Raw genomic sequence first — 17577 nt, forward strand, 5'->3', positions numbered from 1 at the left:
TCATAGCGGATATGTGAGTAATTTATAAACAATCGGGAGAAAATCCATTTTCTCTCTCTCTCATACACACACACACAGGATAAAGCAGAGACGTCCATACTTACTGTATCTTATATCTTCTTGCAGTATCAACAGAATATGAAACAAAATTTGGTAATAAACAAAAATTTCGCAAGTGTGAAATCTATAATTATAACAGAATTTTGAAAATATAAAAAGCATGAAGCTTAAAAGTAATAAAAAAGCTTATAGAGTAAGAAATGGAAATAATAACGGGAAATCAAAAATAATAAGCATACTATAAGGCATAAAATAATAAAAATATAAGATGAAAAAAATGTTAGTAAATATAAAAACGGAACCATATAATAAAATTAAAGAATAATGTAAACAAAAGATAATTAAAAATACTATTAATAAGGAAAAGAAAGAGTAACATATATCAGATTTATATGTGACATATTTAGCATTTTATATGACTGAAAATCTAAATATTTCACCTTCAAGTGTCATTACCCGAAATATTTTCCAATATAATTTGTACAATATTCTTGATCGATGTTTTTCCAATTTTATGCTTCATCAATTCCAAAACTCCTTTTTTTAGGAAGAATTTTTCTTTATTAGTTTGTACTTCGACTAACCGTAAATATTATGCCCGATTCTTGTTTACAATGACGCTACGTGCACTATCTGGAGTTTAGAGAAAAAAGTCCTTTTTACAATAAAATATGAGATCAGAAAGTTAAAAGAAAGAGATGGTGCATTAATTCAAGCAAAAGATTGCAAAAATAAAATATCTAATGCAAAATTAACGGAATACAAGTTTCAAATGACACAACAACCCACGCGAATGAATAGCAATATGCCAAAGGTGTATCTCTTCAGTTTATAAGTCTTTAGAATATTAATTTCTAGTCAATATAAATTTCCTCTATGTACAATATTACTATGCAAAAATGATAGTGTTTTACATCTTTAAAAGCATTCGTTATTGAAAGGAAAATATGGGCAAATAATCATACTTTCTCAACAAATGTTCCTCCAATGGTCGCAATAGTCAGAACAGTTTTATGAGTGCTATTCTCTGTGCACTAGGCGTGGACCCAGATTAATATTATAAGGAGGGGCAAGGTCAGGCTCAAAAATATAGTCTTGGAAATTTTCTGATGGTGTTTTTTTGGGGGGGAGGGAATCTATAAAAGGTACCCAATCGCCAAGGAATGAAGCTTTTGGGACAAAACTGTGTCATCATACGTAGTTTGACTTTATTTTAAGTCCAAAATTGAAGCTGTGGTTTTTAAATTTTAGTTAATTAATATCATACTAAATAAAAGGAAGTATGGATATTATTTAAATAATAGTTGCTTAAAGCCTCCGTTATTGAGAACCCTCAATATCAAATTTACCCTACGCATCTACTCTATATATAATAAATAGAGCATATTACAACTTCTTTAATAATATATGTAGTATGAGCCCCTATGATATTCTCTCTTCCTCGCCGCCTGCAGAGGGCAGTAGTGTTCCGCCTAGACGGAGAAGCGAGGCAAACGGCAGAAAGGAGACGCTTGGAGCGGGAGAGTGTGAGCGTCGATGTTGAATTATAACAGCCATTCTATGTTCGCCTAAACTGCAACCAACCCTATACTTTTGTCCTTTTGCTTAAGTCCTATGTTCGTCTATCAAAATATAGAAAAGGCAAACGTGTAGTCTTCTTTCGATTGGGAACACGACCCTACATATATAACATATAGAATCTCGTTTACGTACATGCCAAATTACTGATCAACTGATATCAATCTTTTGACAAACATAATTTAAAATTTGATTAGAATTTGTGTCCCAAATTTTATTTATCTAGCTCTTTACGTTTCGTAACTAACATGTTCATTTATACGTTCATTTATATTACTATTATTTCCGGATAAACATATTTCACCTGAATGTATTTCGTTCAAAATTCAAAAGAAATCTACAAATGTGGTATAAAATTTATATATCAAATTTCTTCAATCCAGTTCTAAATGCTTTTGAGTGAGCGTATTCACACTCAGACAGATAGGTGGGCGTAATTCGAAAAACGTGTTTTTCGATTTTAGAGAAATTTGAAACATAGAGATTCGTCAAAAGCGATTTTTTTATGATTATAATTATTCTATTAATTAGTGATTCTATTAATTAGTGTAATTTATTTTCCATAAAAGCTTTGGAGGATTTAGGCGGTTTTTGCCCTCAGATAATGTACATTACGGAAGCCTTCTTTTAATAAAAAAATATTTATTTTGATTTTAGCACATTTAATACTTAATAAAATATTAAGAATTTATTTAATTTAATTTCTTTATTTTAATAACTTTGTGAAAACAAATGCTTTTATTAATTTATTTTTTAATACATATATATCATAGAAAAAAATAAGATACGAAATTAAATTTTTGGAAAATAATCCATAATTATTTATTTACAGTTTGTTTTTGTATAGATTAAATTCTTTATTAGATTAAACTTCAATTAAATATAAATTTGAAAATTCCTTATTTTCATGTAGAAAGCAACATAACCAATTAAGCGAGTGATATTCTGATGCAATACAAATAAGTAATTAATTATATCTATACTTATAATAAAGCTCAATGTGTGTGTGTGTGTTGGCGCTCTACAGGCCAGGTCATTTGACATACAGCCATCAAATTTGGTACATGTATACCTTAGAGGTCGGGAATGTGCACCTGGGGTCCCTTTTTTTGAAATTTTAATTAGAATTTTAATTATTAATTAAAAACTAACTTTCCTGCCAAAAAAATCTTCCATTTTCCCCACCGCCAAACGAGTAAGGCTTCAGTTGTTTTTTTTCTCCCAACAGTAATCAGGCTAGAGTTAACATTTTTTGGCGGATTATTTCAAACGATTCTGTTTATTTTCTTAATGTTTTATGCATTTAAAATTAAACATTGTTAATTAATCCATGTTTCAGATTCATTCTGAAGTACTTTTGAATTAAAATAACATAAAATAAAGGAAATTAAAAATGTATAATCTGCATCGCGTTATCCCAATTGGAGTAGAAAAATTCACGCATTTACGTTACCGGAGCTGGCGAAGAAAATTCATTCTGCGCATTCTGATTGTTGCCATGACAACCGTTATCAACGGATGATTTGAATTATTTTTAGGTTAGTTGCATGCTTTTGTAAGTAAATTGTATTTATGTTGGTTATATATTTTTTTGTATATGCTTATAGTTTTAAGTACATCGTTTTTTAAGTAGTTTTTTAAACCTGTTTTCGACCGATTATTTTAAATAATTCATTTTATTTTCTTAGTGTTTGATGCATTTAAAATTGAACATTATTAATGAATCGATCTGTTCATGATGAATCTGAGAAAATTTTGTTGACAAATTCTTGAGATATTACATAACTTAAGAAAGATATTCTTTAGTGCCCATAAAGTTTAAACGCTCAGTGACTCTATTATCAGTAATCATATTATTAAAAAAAAATGCTTTGTTTCAGTAAAAAATATGTATTATATTAATTGCAGTTTAGTCATTTCCATTTTAATTTTAAGCAGAAATTCTACCGGAACTAACAGAAAATTAGAGAGATACATATTATGTTATGGCTGAAGGACTTTATATTATTATGAGGGAATTACATGACTATCAAAATTTGAAGCTTTAAAATATTTGATGAAGGAGCTATTAAAGTAGGAATTACATAAAATATTTAATTATTAAAATTTTAACGAGCATTAAGATTGGAGAACCGGCTGGTCGCCAAAGGCGGCTAGTAATAAATATAATTCAAGGTAAACACAATTGTAGCTTTAATAATTTTTAATTACAGAATTAGTATTTTTTTACACGTTTTATATGCTTTTCAATCGCAGTAATAACAATTTTTAATCGACTTCCTGAAGCAAGACTTTAAGATGCTCTGTAATCTGAAATCAACCACTACATAGGAATAAGGATCACAACGAAATGGAACAATACTGTATTAAATGTCTTTAAGAACTTCACTTTAAACTTTGTGTAAAATGAAAAATAAATAAATAAAAACCGGCAATGATATTAATTCTAACAGAAATGAAATATCAAAAGTAGATAGATATTTTAAGTTTAGTGAAATAATATACTAATTTACTTGTACAAATCCAGGAGAATTAAAAGGAAAACCTTCTCAATCAATCGATGAAAAAGATTCAAAAACAGCTTGCAAATTTTTTTTCAGTTGAAATATATGTAAAATAATAACAGCACGTTTCTGTTCAAAACGGTTTTCATTTGTTTCCTGATGTTGAAGAATAAGATAATAATACTGATAAAATTAATGTACCCCTGAAAGTACTAAGATTATTAATAGAATACCAACTAAAAGGTTACATGGAAATTTCATAGCTATAATATTTTTTCATGGGAGTTCTATAAAGAAATCTATATTCTTTTTTTAGATATCCTGCTACTTATGAAATAATCAACTGCGCTTTTAATGTAGTATATTCTTAGAAGATGGCGCCACAAACCCGCAAAAATTATGTGAAATTTCACGAAATGGTTTTGAAAATTTCGCGTAGTTATTGAAATGTATATGTATCACAATGAAATAACCATTAAAAATTATTTTAAAAGATGCAAATGAGCAAGTAATAAAAGTATTTATGTTGCATCATATATAATACACATTTTAGAGCTACTTTATGTTTAAAAATATTTATTTAACCCAGATTAATTTTACTATCCAAAATTATTCGTTTATTATTCACTTGTAATCAGATTGTGTTGCCATCTAGGTTCTATCAAATCCTTTTTAGCCTACATTAAAAGATTATCGAAATAAAAATAGTTTTTTTTTTTTTTTTTTTTTTTTTGCAGGAAAGGGGTAGTTTTTAAGATAATTTAATTTCATGCTTTTCTTTAATTTAAAGAATCGTACACTCGTACTTGTAATAAATTTAAGTATAGTTTAAATTTTGTAACATTATTCTAATACCATTTCTAATTAATTAACAAATGCAGGTTGTGTTTTATGTTATTTTACTAGCCGCCTTTGGCGACCAGCCGGTTCGCCAATCTTAATGCTCGTTAAAATTTTAATAATTAAATATTTTATGCAATTCCAACTTTAATAGATTCTTCAGCAAAATATTTTAAAACTTCAAATTTTGATAGTCATATAATTCACTCATAATATTATAAAGGCCTTCAGTCATAACGTGATATGTATCTCTCTAATTTTCTGTTACCCCTCGTAGAATTTATGCTTTAAATTAAAGTGTAAAGGATTAATCTGCAATTAATATAATAATATTTTTTACTGAAACAAAGCATTTTTTTTAATAATATGATTACTGATAATAGAGTCACTGAGCGTTTAAACTTTATGGACACTAAAGAATATCTTTCTTAATTTATATAATATCTCAAGAATTTGTCAACAAAATTTTCTCAGATTCATCATGAACGGATCGATTCATTAACAATGTTTCATTTTAAATGCATCAAACACTAAGAAAATAAAATGAATCGTTTAAAATAATCGGTCGAAAACAGGTTTAAAAAAACTACTTAAAAAACGATGTACTTAAAACTATAAGCATATATCAAAAATTATATAACTACCATAAATACAATTTAATTACAAAAGCATGCAACTAACCTAAAAATAATTTAAATCATTGAAAACAGGCTAAAAAAAAACTACTTAAAAAACGATGTACTTAAAACTATAAGCATATACAAAAAATATATAACTAACATAAATACAATTTACTTACAAAAGCATACAACTAACCTAAAAGTAATTTAAATCGTCCGTTGATAATGGTTGCCATGCCAACAATCAGAACACAGTGCGCATGCGTGAATTTTCTTCGCCTTTTACGGTAACGCAAATGCGTGAATTTTTCTACGCCAGTTGGGGTAACGCTATGCAGATTATACATTTTTAATTTCCTTTATTCTGTGTTATTTTAATTCAAAAGTACTTCAGAATGAATCTGAAACATGGATTAATTAACAATGTTTAATTTTAAATGCATAAAACATTAAGAAAATAAACAGAATCGTTTAAAATAATCCGCCGAAAAATCTTAACCCTAGCCTCATTACTGTTGGGAGAAAAAAAGAACTAAAGCCTAAATCATTTGGCGTTGGGGAAAATGGAAGATTTTTTTGGCGGAAAAGTTGGCGGTGGGGAAAATGGAAGATTTTTTTGGCGGGAAAGTTAGTTTTTAATTAATAATTAAAATTCTAATTAAAATTTCAAAAAAAGGGACCCCAGGTGCACATTCCCGACCTCTAAGGTATACATGTACCAAATTTGGTAGCTGTATGTCAAATGACCTGGCCTGTAGAGCGCCAACACACACACACACACACACACACACACACACATTGAGCTTTATTATAAGTATATAGATAACTCTAAAAGAAAGAGAATTAATTAAAAATTTTCCCTTTTTTCTGCTGTAAATAGTCATATGTTGAAATATTTTAATGCCATCTTAAAATTCAACATGTTATTTTTCAGAGATACCAAATTCCTATATGAGCAATTTTTTCAAAATATGACATAAACGATTTTGAAATATAGCAAAACTCTGACCTGTTCTACAAATTTGATATATTTTGGAATCTCTTTTATTGTTTAAAGTATCCAAAAGAATTGATAATGTCAATAGTGTCTAAAAGAATTGAAAGAAGGAACTGTTGTAGATTTAATTTTCAAGGAACTGCAAGTGATTAAAACCGAAGGTAAGTTAAGAAAAGGGTGTGGTATAATACAGGATTGTGAACATTATAATAATTTATGCAAAATTAGTTTTTACGTTAAAAATATTATATATGAAAGAATTTTAGCTCCGGGCAACGCCAGTAATAGTTAAAGTAAAGGGTTATAAAACCTGGGTATTTTTTTGGGAATCTACAATTTAAAAAATAATTTCAGTTCAAGATAAACTTTTGTGCTGTTATTATATAAGTGTACTTAAGTGTATATTATTATAAGTGTATCTGTTTAACACCGTTATCTATCAATTTCGAAGGAATATACTATATTTTTAATTTTACTGAATGCATCTTATCTTTCTTTGTTTCATTAATTATAGTTTTCGATAATATTTTTCTTAAATATTCATATTTCTTCTGTTCAGCACAAGAAATAACGATACATTTCTTTTCAATGTGCTAAACGTATTATCCCTTTTTTTAATAAAAATTCATTGAAAAATAATATAGTAATAGTTTTTATTCTCAGTTCGCTATTCATAATTATGCTTAAATTATTAATACAAATAATAATAATATTAAAGTATGCAAACTTAAAAAAAATTATAAGGAATTTTTATCTTGTAAATGAATGAAATTTATCAAGAAATACTTTAAAGTAATCTTAAAAGTTTACTTTATCTAACCATGTATATTAATAAATATTTATGGTAAACCTTAATTTGAATTCTGAAATGTTTATTTTATTTTTTCCATATTCCCAATAAATCGTGTAAATACCTTTTATTTTTTAACTCTATAAACAGTATTATAAATTCTACCAAATTTTGTGTTTGAATATTCTCATTTTGATAAAAATTAACATGTTACAAAAAATTTCTCCATATTTTTTTGAAGCTTTATAAATAATCTTCTCTCTGTTGATTTAACAATAGTAAACATTTCCTATGAAAAAAGAAAAGAAAGAAAAGAAAGAAAAGAAAGAAAAATTGCCTTTGAAAGCAGAAATTTTAGGAAACTTTATTTCCTCTTCAAATGCTGAAAAACACAGTCTAGACGCGGCGGTATTTTTTTTTCCTAAAAATAATATTTATTATTTTGAAAACGATTAATTATACATAAAAAAATTGCATTATAATCACGACTAAAGATATTTTTATTTGAACACTGAATACTATTTGAAAAACAATATATAATAAAAATAATATTTTTATTTGATTTTCGTATTTTTAAGTTGAGAATAAAAGATTTCAAACTTTATTGGTATGCATTATTCTGAAAGATAATTGTTTATACAAAAGTTCGAAATATCTATTTTCAACTCAATATAGGGAAAAATATTGTACTTTAGAGCACCTTTTTACCAAGCAACTAGAAACTATCCATTTATATGTTTATTTTAATTATCAAATTACATATTTTAATTTATATTAATTATAAGCATCGCATTTTATGTTACATCTATTCAAAATCGGTTTTCACTAGCTATAAACAATTAAATAAGAAAGGTTAGTTTTAAAAAATAATTAAAATTGTATACAAAATGATTCATGATACTGTGACATCTCTTAAGAGTAAATAATAGTCAACAACCTTTTAGTGCAATATGTTTTAGTAAGTAATTAATTGTAAACAACACAGGTACACATATATAAAATTATTTCAACATTAAATGGGCCGTTTGTTAACAGTTTCCTGAGGCCATATTCCGCGAAACACATCACATTTTTTTTTTGAGTTCGTACATAGAGGGCGCTAGTCAGTACAATACAAAATAGTCTTGCACATTAAAGTCTGCTGCTTTATATTCTGAATCATTCTGTGATTTGTAGTGTTATTAGTCCAGATGGTTGAGGTGAAAAAAGTATGCTCCCTCAACTGTGCATTGTCAAAGTTTTAAAAGAATGTTTCAACATTAGCAGAGTTGAAGGTTGTTTGCCTTTAATAAATTAATTTCTTTCTGATTTCCTATTGGATAACTTTTCAGTTTGCTTTGTCACTAATGCAGGGAAATCTCGCTAAAACGAGTATAATTCCTATCCGAATCTTAACCGTAATGCGAAATATTCGTAAAACGAAACAATTTTTTCTATATGAAGTGAGATAAAATAATACAATGCGTTCCATTCCAAAAGATGCCCATTCCAAAATAAAGAAAAATGAGTTCCATTCCGATACGCAAATAAGTTTATAAGAATTAATAAGGTATGTTTTCTTTTTGCTTACAAAAAAATTGTCTAATGACATTTGTTTTTGACTATGCTACAAAATTTAGCGAAATGAGACAGCATACCCATTAAATAAATTTGTAGCACCTATAGTTACTGCTTTACCAGGGTGAGGCTTGTCATTGCAGAATGCAATAATTTGTCATGCTTTCAATATTCTCCTTATTTCAATGGAAGGTTGCCCATCATTTCCTCTTCTACTAATCAAATCTCCTCCGTAGCTTTTTGCTGTGACACAACGAGTTCTTATGTAGATCTGAATTTATCCCTTCACCAGCTCATCGATGTTGCTTCCATATACCTTTAGCTCCATAACCAGAGCATAGACAAAATCTTGTCGATTGAGGTTCCACAAGCACTTACTCAAACACACCGGTGTTGCGTTTGACAACGCTGTCCAGCTAAAACATTTTCTCTCCAAAAATAAGAATTCTCTGTCAAAAGGCGCTCGTCACAGATTGATACTTAAGATATAGGCCAATCCTGCATGCCAATCATTTTGTGAAATGTTGCTCGTTAAGGAAGTCCTCATTTTATATTCAATTTTGTTCATAATGCGAATCACATGTTATGAGAGTTGCTCATTAAATTCATTGACTTTGAAGTCTCAACTATTCTTCTTCTGTTGTATTTTCGTGTTCATTTAAAAATTCCTATTTTATTTTTGCAATTGAAAACCTGTAAGATAGACTCTGAATTCCTTTCTTCGTCCATAGTTTATTTTCACCACTTTGTTTATAAGTCAACTAACGGATACTTATTCTTTTTCAGAAAATACTTTTCCAGTAATACCAAACATCATGCTTGAATTTTACTTTAGATATCTTAAACCATTGACTATGAATTTTTTTTCATTCCGATTTCTAAAAGAATAGCGACAATAAGGTCCAAATAACATAATAATTTTTTTTAGAATTTTTCCTTGGGCGGTTTTTAATATTAAACACTTTCAATACTAAAACGCCCAAAATGCACATTCAGGTAAAGTACGGCGACTGCTCGACTAAATCTATGAAATTTCCGCTTTAATTTTAATGCGAATGATGGGATTCTCTATAAATTTTTGTTTTTCAAAGTAATTTACGCTGCAAATTTTGATTAACCAAGTTCAAGTCGAAATTATTTCTTACCATGTATAAATCCTCAATAACTATCAACAAACTAAATTTTTCTTTCTAATATGAGCTGTTATTGCAGTTTTTGAAGAGCGAGTAGGAAATTTCGATAGAGGACGCATTTTCTGGCGTCTCCCCCAGGTTCCCAAGACTCATAATTATTTGAATGTTAAACTAGAGACTGAGATATGAAAGTCCCATATATCCCAATTTTTTTATATGTAAAAGATTACTAATTGCTATTATGAAAGTATATTCATGAAATTGTAATATTTAATCAGTATTTATTTCAAAAAAATTGTGCGATATTTATGGAAAGATCAAAAGCGGCGAACACATATGTACAGAATTAAAACCTACAACATATAAAGGTTTTTTGAGGAAAAATAGAGCCCACCAAAAAGTCGTTATGCATGAAATGTGTGCATAGGTTCTCTATCTACGACTGAAAGATGTTGCAATGAATTTTAATCTGAATAGAGATTTTAAAATATGAGACATATTAGTTGCATTATTAGGTGAAGATTTAATTTATTAGCATTTTCCTCAATATAGTGCTTATTTATATTTCTTCAATATAGTGTTATATATTTAACTTTCACATTATATTTCTCTATATATATTGTGATCACTGTTTTGTGAATCAAAATCAACTTGTTAATCTATGAAAGATAATATTTAGCTTAAACATTATATTTCCTTATATAAAATAAAGGTGTTTGCTTTGTGAATCAAAACGAAACTCGTGACAAATTTCATAGTGTTAATCTACGAAAGTTAACATTTAGCCATCACAGTATATATCTTTCTACATAATATGAAGATTGCTTTGTGAATCAAAATCAACTTGCAGCAACTTGCACAGTGTTTGTTAATCTATGAAAGATAACAGTTAGCCTACACATTACATTTCTCTACATGATATGAAAATGCTTGTGAATCAAAATCAACTTGCAGCTACTCTCACAGTGTTAATCTATGAGATAACATTTCTCAACATAATGTAAGGATGTTTACTTTGTGAATTAAAATCAACTTGTAGCAATTCTCACAGTGTTAAACTACGAAAGATAACATTTAACTCCCACGGTATATTTTTATGCTTAATATGAAGATTGTTTTGTAAATCAAAATCAGTTTGAAGCAACTGTTACAGTGTCAATCTCTGAAAGATAACATTTAGCCTGTATATTATATTTTTCTACGCACTGTGAAGATGTTTTCTTTGCGAATCAAAATCAGCTTGAAGCAACTCTCACAGTGTTAATCTATGAAAGATAACATTTAGACTACTCATTATATTATAACATTTAGACTACACATTATGTTATACATTTGCAGCAGCTCTTAACATACGAAAGATAACATTTAGCCTACACATTATAGTTATCTTCATAATATGAAGATGTCAGCTTCGTGAATCAAAATCAGCTTGTAGCAACTCTCACAGTGTTAATCTATGAAAGATAACATTTAGCCTATGCGTTATATTTCTCTTCATAATATGATGTTTACTTTGTGAATCAAAATTAGCTTGCAGCAAATGTTATAATCTGAATCAACGAAGGATAACACTTAGCCTACACATTATAGTTCTCTACATAATGTGAATTAAAATCAACTTGCAACAATTGGAAATGAGTTTCGAATCCGTTATCTCTCAACTGCAAAGCCGAGACTACCCATAGACCACTGCTAATTCTTGCTTCAATTTAAATTCTTGTATAGTGATGAGTAATATCTTAAATTCATCTTCCACTTTCAGTAGCTCTTTGAATCATATTCTAAGTGGAAGCTAAGAACCCCTTCAGTCTTTTCCATTGAAAGTACTTTTGAAAAAAAAATGAAGATGGATTCATTTCGCTTTCATTTGAATGATACCTGTTAATATTTGCCCCAAACTTTCACGGAATTAACTCGCATTTGAAACGATGCGTTTAAAGGGCTCAACGTAATCAGGGCCGCGTTTTCTTCGAATCCTATTCCACAATCTTTCCAATTATGATAATTAAGGGAGCAACGTTCTATCTAACCCGAGCCTTAAAAATACGTCGATCCTCTCTCTGGAAGAGGGCATAACTTCCTCAAAAGCCCACAGTACTAGTTTTAATTCCTCTCTGCGAAATTTATGTCCTTTAGTAAAAGACTCCTAACGGGCGTAATTCAGGGCAATTTCGAATTTACTTCGTGATATTCCGTCCTTCTCCTAATTAATTTTTCCCATCCAAAAATTGCTCGTTCCCCTCTTAACTTGTGAAATTAGATTGCCTATCTGCATTAGCTTTATTTGTTGGTTCGCAAATTGCAGATAAACTGATTAAATTTGATGCATCCTGACAGTAGAGTAAAATAAATGTTCATTATTACTTATCTGGGCTGCAGTAATGTAATTACTTACGGGGGGGGGGAATCCTAAGAATGCACGGAAACGGAAAAGCATAATAATTATTAGTACTGGTCTTGAATATTTAATTTTCTCCCCGTTTCAAGTTTCGTTCCTTAATTTAGTCCTTATCTTCGACAAAGTCTACGCCAGATCGTTTCGACCCGGACTTTTCCACTCGCTTTGTACTGCCTCGCCATCGATTCCGTTCCTTTTGCCAGTCGTTAAATATTTATTGCTCTACTTTTGAGACTCTGAGACCGGGAGGAGTTTTATCGTATTATAAAAGAACGTCACGGCTACAGTTATCGAAGATGTTTACTTCCCGAAATGGGGTATGGAAAGAAAATCAAATTATCGGGCGAAGAGAGAGAGCTCAACTGCCAATAATGTTTAAATTCCATTTAATGGTTTGCAAAATGAGGAGAACTGATGCCGGAAATTCATGCAGGTATTAGTGATGAGTGGTAATTAGGTTTCTCGAGTGGTTTGCAAGGAAGCAGGTATTAGAAGAGGGGGAAAGGAAGTTGTTAACACAAGGGGTGAGGGCAACAAAAGCAGGGTTACCCGAAACAGTTGACTTTTTGATTTCAGCTGATTGATAAGTAGCTATAATCTTTCCTGATCTTGTTGGAGATAGATGTTGTTTCCTGCTTATGGTGGAGTTTCTTCTCAATCTTACATCTATGACACGATGTCTGTTTAGATAACGAACGGAAAATTGATTTCTTGATATTGTTATGAAAACCATCCGAAAAATATATGAAACGCGAAATTCAACACGTTTCATCTCAAAAAACCCACCCACAACCTTGAAAATATCTGGTGGACCAACGTTATGAGAAACAAGATATCCAAGGTCAAAATTGGAAATCTTGTGCGGTTCCTACATGAGAACGAGGAATTGATTTCTCCAGACCCAAGCCTTGTATAAATTTTCGTTTCATTTCTCAACCAAGCTCTTCTCCAGAATATATTAATTTCAATAGATTTCATCTACTCACACTTCTCCGCCGAACACCTTTATCCTTTCAACCGACAGGGAATCGTAGAGATTTCAAGTTCGAGGATATTCTGTGGCGAAAGAAAGAAGTAAATTGCTCAACAAATCATATCACAATCAACAGTGCTTGGCGTTATTTACTGGCAATGCGACAAATACTCCAAAGAACGCCACTCGGGTTTATATAGGTTTTCCCGACAGGGCATGGAGTTTTCTTGAAAAATCTCCAGATCTCTGTTCATAATAGTGATCGAATAAAAATTACCGCTTTTCTTTAGAAGCCAAGATCAAAAAATCAAGTCGCCAAGTTTGAAGACAAGGTCGCGGAGTGGTCGTCATTTACATTGGAGATACAAAGTGGCTTTTATTCGCTATTCAATAAGAATATTTATAAATCTCTCATCCTTATCATGAGACTAACTAAGCAAAGAATCAGTATTATAGATTCGTAAAAATATCAACTCAATGAAGAACGTGTTAAGTTTCGTTTTTGGTGTAGTGTGGGATACTGTTTAATATAATCTTTTTCCGATGTAATTGTGAATCTGCATCGCCTTTCTTTAGAATTTTCATTTTTGTAGCCAAGGCAACTAAATTCGCCATCAAGTCGCCAAGTTTATCTCCAAGATCATTTGATCATTTGTATTGGATTTACAGAGTAGCATCTATTCATTATTCATTAAGAATGTTTGTAAATCTCTCTTCCTTACCAACAGATTAACTATGCAGAGAAAACAGTATTACAGATTCGTAAAAATAAACTCATTGCGGTTAGTGCTATCAGTGCCGGCGTCCTGGTATAGGGATAGATCGTCTTCCCCGTGATCTGGGCGTCTTGGGTTCGAATTCCGGTTCGGGCATGGTTGTTCTATCTGTGAGATGTGTAAATGTGCCCCCCTGTAAAGGGGGTTGTGCTAGTGAATGTGATGCGTGAGTAGTTAAGACGTACTCTTGGCCGTACTTGGGGCTACTAAAACAAGAGATGCTCCCTTGGCTTAAAATCGCTGACTTCGTCAGGGAGCTTGTCAATGGCAAGTGCCATTATAAACAATAACAATAGTATTAGTTAGTAGTAGATTTGTTTTTGGTATAGTGTGGAATGCTGTATAACTCATAATCCGTTTTTCGAAATAATTGTGTGTCTGCATAGGGATTTAAAGATTAAGATTCCGAAACCGCCTCCTTCAATTATCCGTTGCGCATCAAATTGATATTTTTTTTAATAAATCAGTCGTCTAAATACAAACTCTAATTCCAGTCAAATAGGAAAACTAAAATCGACATCATGCATTATGTGAAAAGCTGATTAAAAAAATCAGCTTTACAAATTACATAGAGAGAGATCTATGTAAAGATTTCCTCTCAAATTTCAGTCTTCTACGTTACAGCTTTTTTGAGTTATCTTTGTCATAAACAGACAGACATTTTCCAAAGATATGTTTTTCGAATGCAGGAAGGTCTAAAACGTGGAGTAAACGAACCTCGAAAATAAACAGATAAAATAACTGCCACGAAAATTATTGTAGGCATTTGCCCCCTTATTGCTTGTGCAATTTTATCGAAATGTAGAGAGTGAACCTTGTGCTGCTCTATTTCGCAGTCATTTGTTGAGTTACGTTCGTTATTCGTTACCAGTGTATAAAGCGTGTCGAAATGACTTGAGAGCATTAGTGTAACATTCCCTGTTACTAGAAATTACTAATCCGGGGGTTTCTCCCGACACAGTGGACGCATAATGTTTGCGCGAATCGAAGCTGGAAGCGGCGCCGGTCGCATCCATCTTGGGTCCCCTCAATCAGATAAACCGAATTGGGGATCAAGAATATCAACTGGAATCCTGCAGGCACTGGTCCATAATAGTTGAAAATGATAGGTAACTTATATAAGTTTTCCAATTACCTTGAAATTCTACAATATGAATGCAAGCTTTTGTTTTACTTTGTCGTATATGCAGTATAGAGAAAGTATAGTAATAGTAGAAAGATTCGAATTCGAGATTTTGATGACTTTCTACGTTTCAATCCTTCCCGAGTTCGGAAAAAATGACCGCCTGTCTGCCTGTCTGTGACAAAGATAACTCAAAAACACTTTGAGCTAGATGGATGAATTTTGGTATAAGATCTTAACAACAAATTTGTAGCTTTCTATCAAAATTTGAACAAAATCCGTCCAGAGAAAGTCTGTATGTCCGACTGCTCGAATATTGAGTAAAACGATAACTACTTAACGAAGAGGATAAAATTCTAGATGGATGCAGCACACTCATTTAACATTTATATTGTAGACAGCTATCAAATTTTGAGCCAAATCCAATGAGAGGCTGACCGTCTGTCGGTCTGCACTTTCAGAAATATATAAAAACAATAACTCAAAACGTAATGCGTTAAATATATTTAATTTGGTATGGGATTTTGTGATTAGAAATGGAGCTTTTTAATACATTTTCTACTTCAGTCGATTTAGGAAAAACCCATCTTCAGTACAGATACGATTTTCATATTTTATTGACTACATGCCAGGGATTCATCGCCAAATAACTCGCCAAAGAGGACCCATAGATTCAGTAAAGATGTTAAATTCACGCTAAAGGTCAATATTTCGTAACTATTGTATGCCAATGCCAAGCATGGCGTTCTCTTTGATAAAATTTTTATTAACTACATGCCAGGGATTCATCGCCACATAACTCGCCAAAGATGACCCATAGATTCAGTAAAGATGTTAAATTCACGCCAAAGGTCAATATTTCGTAACTATTGTATGCCAATGCCAAGCATGGCGTTCTCTTTGATAGAATTTTTATTAACTACATGCCAGGGATTCATCGCCACATAACTCGCCAAAGATGACCCATAGATTCAGTAAAGATGTTAAATTCAAGCCAAAGGTCAATATTTCGTAACTATTGTATGCCAATGCCAAGCATGCCGTTCTTTATGATAACATTTTTACTAGAAAGTATACGTTAATGTTTTGGGGCGACTACTGCCGCTGGTTAGATAGATAGTAGAACGCAGGAATAAAAAAAATGTATAGAATGTAAATGTTTTGGAATTTAGAATGCATATTTCAGAATAGAAATTTTTAGAAATTAAGAATATAGCGTCAAGGAAAAATACAGAGTGTAAGATTTATTTATTAGAATAAAGAATGTAACAATAAAGAATAATGGAATGAATTGCTTTTTTTAGAATGATATATATAAGAATAATTAGGGGATGAAAATGTAAAAACTTATATAGAATTAGAGCAGTAGTAGTAGTAGAATTTAGTAGAATGAAGAATATATAATTTTTTTAGAATGACGATGTAATAATTTTTTAAGAATTAAATTAAAATTTTTAATTTTTTTGCCTGGTTTGTTTTTTTAAATAAGCTCTTTGTGTATTAAATACAAAGCATTGTTTGACCAACGATAAATCCACATTACTTTATTATTTATTGTTTTTCTTCGATAACTGGTACACTTAACATGCGGAGAATCGAGAAGATTCTTCAATATTTCAGATGATCAACATATATCTATATATATATGTGTGTGTGTGTGTGTGTAATATACAGGGTGATTGTTTTGATGTTTAATATCTCATAAAATAATAAAGATAGATTAAAATTAATAACATAAATGGTTAAATAGACTCAAAAAGTTTCATGACCCTTGTCAATGAACTTCCACGTGTGCCCCCTTCGTCGCACGGAGAATATCAAGTCGATAGTCAATTTCACGCCAGGTAGCGGCAAGCATGTCGGCATCCACAGAGCCTATTGCGGTTGTAATTCTGGCTTTTAGGTCATCAATGTTCGACACTCTCCTCCTGAAAACGTTGTCTTTTACAAACCCCCAACGGAAAAAGTCCAGCGGCGTTATGTCAGGTGATCTGGGTGGCCAAGAAATTGGACCTCCTTGCCCAATCCATCTTCCTGGAAAATGGTCATTTAAAGAAGTACGAACGATGGTACCCCAATGAGGTGGCGCACCATCTTGTTGCAAAAAGACATATGGCTGAAGCTCTTCTAGTTGTAGAAATACGAAGTTACGATACTTCCAATTTCTGGAAAATTCTTTTTCCACCTCAAGATGCTGTTTTTGGATGGAGGATCTTTTTGGTAAATTC

The sequence above is a fragment of the Argiope bruennichi genome, chromosome 3 (assembly GCF_947563725.1).
Source record: "Argiope bruennichi chromosome 3, qqArgBrue1.1, whole genome shotgun sequence".
Taxonomy (NCBI): Eukaryota; Metazoa; Arthropoda; class Arachnida; order Araneae; family Araneidae; genus Argiope; species Argiope bruennichi.